Source organism: Anser cygnoides, chromosome Z (genome assembly GCF_040182565.1).
Source record: "Anser cygnoides isolate HZ-2024a breed goose chromosome Z, Taihu_goose_T2T_genome, whole genome shotgun sequence".
In the NCBI taxonomy this organism is placed as follows: domain Eukaryota; kingdom Metazoa; phylum Chordata; class Aves; order Anseriformes; family Anatidae; genus Anser; species Anser cygnoides.
This window is the reverse complement of record NC_089912.1, coordinates 21,748,555-21,761,381: the sequence shown is the minus strand read 5'-3', so window position 1 is coordinate 21,761,381 and position 12,827 is coordinate 21,748,555. Positions and strand designations below refer to the sequence as shown.

Below are 12,827 nucleotides of genomic sequence, written 5' to 3'. Positions count from 1 at the left end.
CTCTTGTTTTGTCATTATTTTCATTGTTAGCACAGTGAAGACTGGACACAAGGCTGATCTCACCAGCAACTGCCAAACAGGAGTATCCCTGGGACCCCTGGAAGAATTTGGGAACACAGGAGTCTATTGGATGGAACTCAACTTATAGCTAATCAGGGGACCAGGAGAGATGTTTCAGAGTGAAGAAAATGAAATTCACTTAGACCAGATAGCCCCATAATATCTTAGGAACATTGGGTTATGCTCTAAACCTCAAAGTTAATTAAACTGAGATCTTAGCCTTATTTCAGAAAAGACAAAGAAAGAGGCTTTGACCCCAGAGGACTGAAGGTGAAGTAATAGAAATTCTGGTCCACCTTACCTGTTTGATCTTGTTCACCATCCTCCCTTTTTATAGAGTTTAATAGGATGAGTTGGTTATTTTTCCCAAAATTTTGTGAAATCCCATTAAGAGTCTTATTATCTGTAACTGACAATCACGCTCCGGTTTTGTGCCAAATGCAGAACTAACAATAGTCGTCTTGAAGTCATTATTATTTCATCTTTATCTTTAAAAATAATCATGTCTTCCTACCAGATTCATCACAACTTCATGTTATATAAAACGAACACTAAGTCAAAACATCTACCAGAACATGCGCAAAACAAGAATAACAAAATCACTGTTTATTTCTTGAATACTTCTCTCCTGTTATCTCAATATTAACTGCTTCTGCACTGACACTTACTGATTGATGCAACTGCTTTATGTATTTTTAAGGTTTAACTTCTACCTCATATTTTCTGTTATTACATCAAAAAGTTTTATCAGTAAATATTTAATATTTGCAGCCACATTACAGATCATGTTTCTATTTCTTTTGCTTAAATTTGTATTTCTTTTGTAAACATATTCCATTTGAGTTTTAACATCAAATTTCAGAAAAACAAAAATCATTCAAAAAGCAGTATCATATTGAGGATAGACAGAAAAGGAGTTGTCTTGTGCTTTTTATCCTTTGGTGGAAGGCACTGCTGATACCTGATAGACATTCTGTGCCCTTATCTGACCTGGATATAAGAAACTCTGTGCTTTGCCTCCAGATTTTATTTTCTCTTGTCTGTCATTTTCTCCAGATTCTTACTATCTGTGATATGACATTCTGTGCACTGATAGATATTGGCAGGTCCTGATTAAAATTCATTTTACATCACCTGTTATTACTTCAAAGGAACAAAGGTCTTTTTTGAGTCCTAAGAACTGAAAACCCAGGTTTTCTTAGAGATGCTGAGCATGAAAACTATGTCTTTGTTTGATAAGCTACATCAGATGATTCATCTCTTTTCAACTCAACTACTGGCCACTGTTGAAAATCTGCAAAACTGACTTTTGGTTATGTCACCTCCAGGTATTGCTGACAGCTTACAAACTGCTATTTGACAAGCCATGCTTATCTTTACCAACTTCCTACAGCAAAAGAAAAATAAAGGTACCACAGCTTGAGACACAGAATTTGTTTCCAGGTGAGCTCAGTATTTTATTTTCTCGATGGAAGTTGCTTCATTTCAATGTAATTCTCTTTTATTCAAGGCCATACACTGGTAGTTAAATGCCGTTCTCCTTTCACCCTACTCACCAACTTCCTGTAACCTCCCAATCACTTATACATCTCTTCCCTTACCCTGAAAAAGTTTAACACAATTTTGTGTTATATGGCACCTAAATGGAAAGAGAACGTTAGTAAAAAGTTTGTCATTTGAGACTGGACTGTGCCAGGCCAAAAAACAGTACACTTTGCTTGCATTTGTTGCGTGATCTCAATCTGATTTGAATGATTTCCAAACAACAAAATCACAACCAAAATTTTCAACAATGAATCTTTGTACATTGGCATTTAAGTCTACATCCAAGCTTTAAATGAAAGAACAATGATTTTCTATTGGACAGAAGCAAGTATGGTTTCAGGCAATGTTAACATGCACCCAAACTGCACTGTACAAATAGAAAACACAACCAAACTTATGGTGGTGCTAAGTTGCTGAGTTAGGTACATATTGGAAGGATTAGCTGATTGCTTTTCAGCTCAGAAAGTCTCCTGAGATCTTTCCCCCATCTGCCCAACACACAGAGGAGAAAAAACAATTCACCTGAAATGGCTCCTCTCTCTAGGTACATGTAGTGGCTTTACCCACCAGGGGCATATGCAAAGTACAAGTATAGACTGTTAGGTCTTGACTCTTGCTTTGACTAATGCTCTCCTGATTTCTCTGTACTCTGTTACTTATTGCCATCATTAAGCATACAATGCAACCGACGGCCAAGATAAGAAAGTCCTTTTAAAAAAAGATAATGTGTTCACATTTTCAAGGCCTACCAAGGAAACATAATGGATTTCTAAAACATTACTTTACCCATTGGTTGCTTTAATGATTGTATTTCTTTGGTCACACTCAGTACTCAGCAAGCTTGTTGAAAATCTGAGCAATAAAACACCAGCTTAATGGGTCAGACTTGGTTTCAGCAAAAAAGTTTTCCATGCTGCCAGACTTCCCTGACACCAAAGGCAACTGTTGGCACAATAGCCCATAGGTTACAAAAAAGGCCTTCCATTAGTATCCTCCAGTAACTATCTAGATGGTCTGTCGAGTCTGCTTGCTGCAGTCCACTGCACAGAAGTCATCTCCCAGGAGGTTCTCACTTGTAAACATGGTTCCTTCTGTTTCCACAGTACCCAGAGAAACCCCAGAAAGTGATGTTTCCCATTAAGAGTGATCAGATGCAGTTTGCATTAATCAGTAGCCTGTGTCAGCTCCTAAATATTTATTGCCAGATATTGCCCATGGGCCCTGGTGATATCGTAGGGAGGCAAAATAATAACAATAATAATAATAATAATAATAAATAAATAAATAAAAATGACAGTTCTAGGTGTTCTAGGTGAACTCAGCAGTAAGGTCTATTAGCAAACCAGGTGTTTGAGCTACCAGTCTACCAGCAGGGTATGAACAAGACTACAGTTAAGAAGAAATTAAGGGTTTGAAGCCCAAATAAGTTTGACATAAGTGAAAGAGTTTAGGTGACAATGAAGAACATCTAAGCTGTTTGTTTCAGAGGTAACTAAATCTTATGAACAAAGCCCAGGTAAGAGTAACAACAGATCTAAGTAATGCTTGAGGACACACATGTATGTTGAAGCAATGTTTTCCATCCTTATTACTTGCTCTTCCATGTAACCATGTGTGAAACTACAGAAAACATAAAACAATTTTGTCATAGAGTGGTTTGTCTGAGAACACATGCTCAATCAACAAAGCTCGGCAGAATGGATAAAGAGATGGATGGGCAAAATCCAAGACTATAACACATGGTATCCCAGTGCATACACAACCCTAACAAGATTAGTACAGAAAGAAGAGAAGGAACATAAAGATGAGGTGTCCAGTATGTATATACATGTATTTTATTGCAGTACGGACATGTGAGATCTGTCTTTCCCTGTAGTGGACACTGAGCAGAGGGCACTGCCAGACTTACACAGCTGAATACAACCTTCCATTAGGAACAACTGTCTTTGTTTTCTACCCACTTACCCATCCTCTCAACATATGCAGGAGAACGTGTCCTTACTCTTCCAACCTGCTTTCTTTTCCTTAGTACTTTACTGGGTTTAATATCTGTCAGAGCATCTCCGTCCCCTCTTTTTGGCTACAGCTTTCTCAGTTCGACTGGAAGTGCTGAGCTCAGTGTGGGTATTGCCTTGCTGAGTCATTCTGACATAATCCACTTGAAGGCAGCTGGCAAACAAGGGAAAATATATGAGATAAAAAATAGCAGAGATATAAGTGTGTTGCTAAGCATTATTCATACAGCTGGACAGTAAGTCAGTTTGCATCCTCTGGGACACTAATATGTTTCACATCAGAGTGAAACCAGGGTCTTAAAGAAATATATGTGATTTATATTAAAATATTATAAAATAATTATGTTTAGATTTTTTTCCCTTTTTTTTTTTTTTTTTTCCAGGGAAAAAATGGGAAATCACATATCATGTCCATGCAGACCTCGTTTAGTCCAAGACTCGGTGATTAGAGTCCTCACGTAGGAGTCAGGTGACTTTGCTGTTATTTTGTCCCCTATCTGAATATACAACAGCCACGTAAATGGCATGGCCACTGAATTATGCATGCAGTGAGATGAAAAATGATTTTTCTTTCCCACAGTTTGGTCACAAAGCCAAAAGCCTTTCCCAGCAAGACACTCAGAGCATTTTGAAAGGGAAAGCATTCTGCTAAGATAGCCTTCTCAACATACTTCCTCATAACTTAACCAATTTTTGTTATATGTCATTATTCCCTACTACAGATTTGAGAAGTTCTGCCCCTTCTAGCTCACCACTCACTCAGTCAGTCTTCTGCAGCCTAGATGAGGGCTCTAGGAATGGTGCTGGTGGCTATTCTGAAGTAGATGTTATTTATATGTGGAGTGAGCTTATGTGTTTGATTTCCCCCATCTATGTAAAGAACTTTCTTGTTTGAAGACAATATGGCTGAGAACCATGTTGTATATAACAGTTTGTTTGTCACAGTCTAGATTACAACAAAAAACATGCTATTAATTCAGTATGCACTGAAGACCTTACCTTGTTGTTGTTGTTTAAATTTACTTCACAAAAAACAGAAGAGGCAGCGGTAATTTTAAGCACATCAAATGTTACTGGATTGTTCCTGAGAACCACATGGATCACCAGCTTGATTTCAAGTACCAAAAAGCAGATTGTGCATATTCACAGTCAATCTCGTGTTATTGCAGCTGACTCAGTTTCTTCATCTCTGCTTAACCTAGGAATAGTTTTGGAAAATAAGGCAAAAGTCATGTGCAGCAAGGACTATCAACAGTGGGAGAAAGTATTGAGTGCATATACTATTATGGTAATACAGAAGGAATAAATTCTGCTCTTTTTCTTTTGAAGGAATACAAAGGATCGAATTTGTGAAATCACAAACTCATATCTGGACATGCCATGTTGACATCATAAACTATGCCATGAGATATCCCAGACTGTACCTCTTGCCACCTGAGGTACTGACTGCCTTGAGCTTGTTTTGACAAAGGGTACATGACTCCCATTAACAGCTCAGGCACCCCAAGGCAGCACAAGTATTGAATCTCTTCAATGCTCTTTGGTGTGGCTATCTGAAACATGCCTCACGATGCTATTCATATTTTGATAATGCCATCATCCACCCTACAACTCCCTGACATGACACAGGCAGCCAATTTAAAAAGCATGACTTCAGAGGTCTAACTCTAATAAGCAGTCAGCATTTATTTTCTCTCGTGGAAGTACTGGAAATGCCATTCTTATGGTATGGTTTGGAGAATAGCATAGATTAGCTAGGAGAGATGTAGCCAGAGAGTATCATAATCACCCCATCATAATTACAGAGAAAATGCTGTAATTGTGCTGGTTCACTTGGTAACAGCCTATTTTTCCAGTGCAGGCATACCTCCTATAGCTGGCAAAGACCCAAAATCTATGACAGCTTTATTCAACACAAAACAAGGCAGAAAGCAATAGAGTGTAGAACCACAATAGCAGCTGCATCTTTACAGTGTAATTACTACAAAAGGTTGAAGAATTTGCTTTTTAAAATATTTGTGAAACTAAGTATCTCACAAAGCAAGATTCATATTTTTTTTTTCAGTGTATTCACTATTCAAACATATTTCGTCTGCACTGGTTTCCAAATTACAGATTATTAGCTGTCCTTCAGTGTTACAATTATGGGTGATGAGGTCAGTTTGTATACATGACAATTAACTCTCCTGCCTTTCTTATCACTGCACCCTGTTTTCTTTTGTCCCCATCCTGTACAAGGCTTTTAGAGTGCCTTGTAGACAATAGACTCATTTACCTCTTGCTGGAGGAGATAAACACCTTCCCTACCACCTCCACTTCTTCTTGACCCTGATAGCTCTACTTGTCAGAATCAGGTTCCTAAACCATAGCCAAAACCATCAAGGCGATAACAAGCAGGCATATCAAGAGAACAGCAATAGGAATGGCAAAGCAGGGAAAAGAGAGACTGAGAGGGAAAAAACAAGTTTGTAAAGGTGTAAGATCTACCAACTGACCAGATCCTGCTGCTGAGTGACAGATTTTCCACTAATCAGCAGCCAGGATAAGAGTCATTTGAGGTAGCTTTTTTTCCTGCATTTTATTTGCCAGAGTAACCACATTAACAAGGGTCAATAGTTACAACACTTATAATGTCTAGCACATAAACCATCATCTAACTGTCTGACTTGCTTATTACCATCTGTCACTTGAAGAGCTCTTATTTGAACTCGGCTGCTGTCAGTTCCTCATAAAGACTTATTTTTTGTAATTAGACTCTTAAATAGCATGAAAAAATAAGATTTCTACAGGAATTTTATCTCAGTGATGATTCACAAGAGGGTGGTGTTTTTGCAGGCTATTTTAGTATATTAAATGCAATCCATTTAATGACTAAAACTGAAGTTAAGACCTGAAATCATCTATGGTAACAGCTTTGAACAAAATGCTGATCACTAGTGTTGTATTTGCATCTCAGTGCATCACGATCTGTGTAATGCTTAAAACCAAATAAACAAACAAAATAAATAACAGCATGCACTTAAACGTGCTTATAGAATTATGGGGCTCTGAAAAATGACATGGTATTCTGCTAGAAGCTATAAAAAATCCCAGCTGTTTGATACTGTGGGGAAAATATATTGGTTTTACATTTTATAATTTCAAACCCTGTTGTCAACAGGCAACTTATGTTACTTTATATTCCACTCATCACAGCCCGCCATAATTCCTCCTGGCACAGCCAAGTAAAATATATCCCTCTGTGCTGACACTACTTATTGTTTTTTGTCTCCTATAAATGATTTGTGGCTGTGTTTTGAATTTTTGTAAGAGTATTTCCAGAAGCTTTTAAAAGAAACAGTATATTCAGCAGAGCAGACATACCAATATTTTAAGAAATAGGAAAAAACCTTCAGTTCATTGTATGCCCCGGCTTCATTTTCCTCCTGCTACCTCTTGCCAGAGTCCCTCTGGCCCCTCTTTTGTGCACAGACTCATCAAGTAGTCATGGAATCTATTAAACTGCTTGCTTCAGGCTATATGAGCACGTTAGTGCTGCTCACTCCAGCCCATATGTCATATATTGAAATGAATCGAGAATGAGTTTTTCTGTTTCTGTATAATGAAGTACTGGTTAGGCACACCTACGTCCCATCCACCGGGGAAGGAAATACCACACACGATGAAAACAGCCAGGAGCATGAAAAGGGCTGACTCTGTCATCTTGGTACCTTAAGCTAATTAAAAGAGTCCATTAGCAGTTCCTAGTCTCAATTGTTTTCAAACACCTTATTCGCTTCTAAAGCATTCATCTTGAATTTTAGACCTCCACTTGGGTTTGTCAAAGCTGCCAGATACAGGAAATGTCTTTGTGCTTGCCAACGTGACCCACATGATTTGAAGCCTGGAAATCCTTTTTTTTTTTTTTTTTTTTACTTTTTTTTTCCTCATATACTATCATTTCCCAGCTTTTACTCTTCCTGTGATGGAAGAAAAGTATAGCACCCATTGTATTGCATCTGCAGTAAAAAAGGTTTGCCCACATTTCCTGAACTTTTCCATGCCAAAATTTTTGGAATAGAAAGTCAAAACAAAGTCCATGGCAAAGACAAAGCAAACTTCTTAAGTTAACCCATTAGTCTTACTCTCTTTCATTTTAACATATGACATAATGGAGATGGGACAACTGGTTGATTTAAACGCCTTTACTACCTATATAATTAGACTAATATTTATGAAACTAATTTTTCAATATTAATAGAAAGTTTCACTACATAACTGAAAAAAAAAAATAAAAGAAAAAAACAGCATTACCCCCACAGCTGACAGATTCAAGCAACTATTTCACCAACAACACTAGACACATTATCGGTGTCGTGATCTTTGGCCTTTGATACTTTCAGGAGTTGTCCCTAGGGAAATCTTCTGCTGGAATGTTAATCTGTTGCTTCTCTGACCTTCTACACATGTACCACATTATTACTATAACCCACATGCTTCCCTTTTCATGCTGTCATTCTGACAATGGGGCCAACAGGCATTCGTCTCCAGACCAGATAGTTAGAACAAAGTAGGTACCAGTAAATGAAATCAGATCGGAAACGGGTATTTTTTTTAAATCACAGTAAGACTCCTTTCCTTCAAAAGGCACAGCTTTCTAATTACACACCATGCAAGGTAATAGGTGGGTGGCACATACATAACAATGGTTCATAGATGATTCATGGAATGACCATAGTCCCAACATTCTTTCAAGCTTTTCACAGCTTATTCATAAAACACAAATTTCTCTCTGACCAGAACCTGAGAAGATTTATCACCTGAGTTTTCCTAGACCATGTCATAACTTTTCTTTTTGCCAGATGTTTGTTTCATCTTCCAAGCTTATCAGGACTGCCTGCATCTTGATGGGCCTTAAAAATAAAAGCAGCAATAATAAATTAATATTAACAATAGCAATAATAATAAGACTTGCTGACTATCAGAGACTGATTTTTGGTGGTGGTGGTGGTTTTTTTTGTTTGTTTGTTTGTTTGTTTTTTAAAGTTTATGCTTGTAGTGATCAACATGCTGTTAGAGCTTCTTCATGATGACTCCTTGTGTAGAAGCACACATTTCCCCTCTCAGAGGCAGTGCTGAAGTGAAGCATATCATTTCTACTTCTTCCCCATCAGCCTTCAGAGGAGTAGAAGGGGAATGTGAGGAGCATTCTTCAATGTTTTGAAAACCCCTGTGAAAATGTTTTGTGCTGCTTTTACCCCAAATCAGCTTGCTTTTTCATTTTGCCCTGCACCCATGAATTGCTACGTCAGCCACTAATCCAGCTAGCTTAACTGAGAAAACGATGGCATTTTTTGCAAAAGATCCAAATATTTTTGTGTGCTTTGACTTTGTAACCTCACTTCATTTGGGATATTAAATAGTGTGATGGTATTTTGTCCAGTACATGTCCACTTCACAAGTCTTCCCTGATACTTGCAACTCTAGAGCAACAGTTTGAAAATATGCTTAATAGCATAATCAAACTATGTAATCTATTTTGATTTTATTCACTTCAGTTTTGAATTATAGGTTTCTGATTCAACTTACAGAATTTGTTTCAGGATGTGTTTTTCCTCCACTTAAACTTAAGGGAGGTTTAGTTCTCAAAGCGGTACAAAGTTTTTTGGCAACCAGCATGATTCATTTATACTGAACATTTAAATGTTTAGCTTACATTGAACAGATTTGTTTTGAAACTGTCACTACACAAGAAAACAATCAGAATAAAGTTTGTGCCTTGATTTCCTAAGTGACACAGACATTAAAAATAAATTTCATGCAGTTTTTCCCTCCAAAATATAGGCTGTTTCCTAAGTTATAACTAAAATAACCTTTTGAGGCCTTTTATTTTCAGATCAAAGTGATGAAAAAAAAAAAAAAACCTTCTTAAGAAAGAGAATGGAGGATTAAAGGGCAGCAGATGACAGAGTTCAAATAGAGCATAGTTAAGAAAAAGGTGCTGCAGAAGACTGACAAGAATGTTGGGCTTTTGTCCTACTTTCAAAGAAAAACTTCAAATGAATCTCTATCATAGCTCTAATAGCTCTAATACATTTGAATGATACATTAAATTATTTAGGATCCAATCTTAAATTTTGAGATCTCAACATGCAAACTGACATTTCATCACTTTTGAAAATTTCTCTAATATTTCTTTTAGTGAAGTTGATAGGAAACCTTGGTAAATATTCAAATATATGTATCTGGTACAAAACACATGGCAAATTTCCAAATTATATTTAACAATGCCTAGTCATTGGCTGGGGATGAAATCTTTAGTCTGAGTTGGCCTGCAACTGTAAAAAGTCCATATAAGTGAGGAGGGTTGTTCTAACACTGCTCTGTAAGTTTGAATCAAGTTCCAGTAACCGTTTGTTTTATTTATTTATTTATTTTGTAACCGATAACATTAGAATGGCAAACTGACCCTGGAAAATTTTTGACAGGTAATGAAAAAGTGAAAAGTATAAAGGGGTTCATATCAAAGTAAATGTTTTTAGAAAAGTAGTTGGAAAGAGAGAAGAGTTAAAAGCTGTTAGCCTTCTAGGTCAGGAATTACAGGTAGTAAAATTACAGGTAGTCTGCGTTATTAAATCAGAAATTAAAATTAGAACTAAAGTTTTTCTGCCCATAAACCACGCTTACAGTAAAAGATAGGGAAATCCCTAACCAGAAAGCAAAAGACAGTCTAGGGAATCTTGCCTTGAAAAATATTTTAATCACAGGGAGGAAAATTACTGACAAATCTGTGAAACTAAAGTCATTTGACATTTCACAGCATTAAACTGTGGAGATATTGGCAAGCATATACTATATGCTGCATCCATAGAAACAGTGAATATTCACACACACATAAAAAAAGGAAAGTTATTAACCAGGGACTTGTTTTTGAAATTGAAACAAAGCGTGTCACCAAAAAAAAAAAAAAGAAGACTGAGAGCCTAATTAAGGATAAATCATAAAAGACCAGTATAATTCTGCAAGGTCAAATAAGCAGAATCGAGAAGTGAAACCCTGTCAGTGTCTTGAGATAAGTCATTTGTCTGTGCTTTAAAGGAGTTGATAGCAGTAACTGGGTGGGTAGAATTCAGTTAGATTTTCTTAAGGTATTTGAAAAGTGTCTCAAAAATGGTTACACACGATTAAGGAGTGTAACAACAATGAAAGGAACAATATAACATTGTGGATAGAGAACTAGTAAAGGAAAGAAAGATATAATGAATGAGCCACATTGAACTTAAGTCCCTCACCGTAGATAAGACACATAAGTCTCCTCAGTGCTGGACAATGAATACAAATGAGCAAGGACGAGGTTACTGCAAAGAGCCATCTTGCCAAATTTTCAAAGAATCATAAATCAAGTCCTGAGAAGCATCATGTGTTTTTACAAGTTTTGATATCTTCAAAAATTACATACACTGTTTATTTCACTTCTGGTTCAGCATCCTTTAAAATTAAACTTTCTACTCTTTTTTTTTTCTTTTTTTTTTCTTTTTTTTTTTTTTTCCATGTAGGGAAGCCAGAAACAAATACTGAGTCAACTGAAAGATGATCAAAGAATCATTAAGATTGGAAAAGACCTTCAAGATCATCTCTTCCAACCATCCCCCTACCACCCACTGAACCATATTCCTAAGCACCACGTCCAGTCTTGCCCTAAACACCCCCAGAGATGATGACTCCACCACTTCCCTGGTAAACCCGTACCAATGCCTAACCACTCCTTCTGAGAAGAAATTTCTCCTAATTTCCAACCTAAACCTCCCCTGGTGCAGCTTGAGGCCATTCCCTCTAGTCCTATCACTAGGTATCTGTGAGAAGAGGCTGACCCCCAGCTCCCCACACTTTCCTTTCAGGTAGTTGCAGAGAGCAATAAGGTCTCCCCTGAGCCTCCTCTTCTCCAGACTAAACAGCCCCAGTTACCTCAGCTGCTCCTCATAGGACTTGTGTTCCAGGTCCTTCACCAGCTTCGTAGCCCTTCTCTGGACATGTTCCAGGGCCTCGATGTCCTTCTTGTAGTGAGGGGCCCAAAACTGAACACTGCACTTGAGGTGCAGCCTCCCTGGTCCTGCTGGCTACACTATTCCTGATACAAGACAGGATGCCATTGGCCTTCTTGGCCACCTGGGCACACTGCCGCCTCATGTTCAGGTGAGCACCGACCAACACCCCCAGATCCTTTTCCTCTGCACAGCTTTCCAGCCACTCTCCCCCAAGCCTGTAGTGCTGCATGGGGTTATTGTGGCCAAAGCGCACTTAGCCATGTTGAACCTCATCCCATCGGCCTCTGCCCATCGACCCATCCTGTCCAGGGCCTTCATACCCTCCAGCAGCTCGACACTTCCCCCCCAGCTTGGCGTCGTCTACAAATGTACTGAGGGTGCACTCCATTCCCTCATCCAAATCATCAATGAAGATATTGATGTTGACAGCCAGGCCACAGGAACAGATGTGTCTGGTACCCAGACCCCAAGATGGGTGGCATGCACCCAGTTTTAGTGCAGTTGCCTATGCAGTTGACAGCTGCATCACCACTGCAGATCCTGCTGCCTCTCCACCTTTCCAGCAGCCTTCTCACCCCGCAGACAGGGTGCCCATGCTAGGAAACACAAATGGACTGGAAACGAACAGGGAGCATGAGAGGTGCAGTGCTGTGAGAAGTGTTAGTTTGGAAAAGAGATGAGAGCTGGAAAAGGAAATCTGAATAGTAGCTACTGTGAGGAACACCAGAAAACAAAATGCCCTGGACTCCAGCACAAGCCTCTCCACAAAGAACAGTCCACATGGAGTGTGTTCTTGCTCTCAGCTCTGCCCAGCCTTTAGTCTCCTCACTGGCATTGTAGCAGAGTTGTGCCTAGGCTCTAGCAGTGTGCTGTAAAGGGCAATGATATTTCTCCTTCCAGTTCTCCAACAATGCCCTGTGGAGAGGGGAAAGGCAGCGTCCAGGCTTGCTTCAGTACAAGCAAATTAGAGAACATGCCTATTTTAGGAAGCGAAAAGACCTCCTAAAGACCCCTGCATCACCACTGTGCTTTCACAGGCTGGTTTGTAGGCTGCCACAGGACCACACTTGTCCATGGTTGTGCCTTCTAAATAAGAGGTATTTACCTTTCATTTAGACAGCCTCTGTCTTGCACAGAGGCTGTACTTGCTTCTGCCATTGACTTCAACCTGCCATGGGGAAGA

At 38.6% G+C, this 12,827-nt stretch overlaps 1 long non-coding RNA gene across 2 annotated transcripts; it reads right to left on the bottom strand.

Annotated features, from left to right (window-relative positions):
• Positions 1-3,661: 3,661 nt before the first annotated feature.
• LOC125180157 (uncharacterized) lies at positions 3,662-8,435 on the bottom strand. Of its 2 annotated transcripts, none has more exons than XR_007158471.2 (3): positions 7,914-8,435; positions 4,620-4,818; positions 3,662-3,774 (listed from the first exon to the last, which is right to left on the bottom strand). It is a non-coding gene; the product is annotated as an uncharacterized lncRNA (long non-coding RNA). The 2 variants fall into 2 exon arrangements; XR_010827950.1 differs by having other exon boundaries at positions 8,178-8,435.
• Between the last annotated feature and the right edge of the window lie 4,392 nt (positions 8,436-12,827).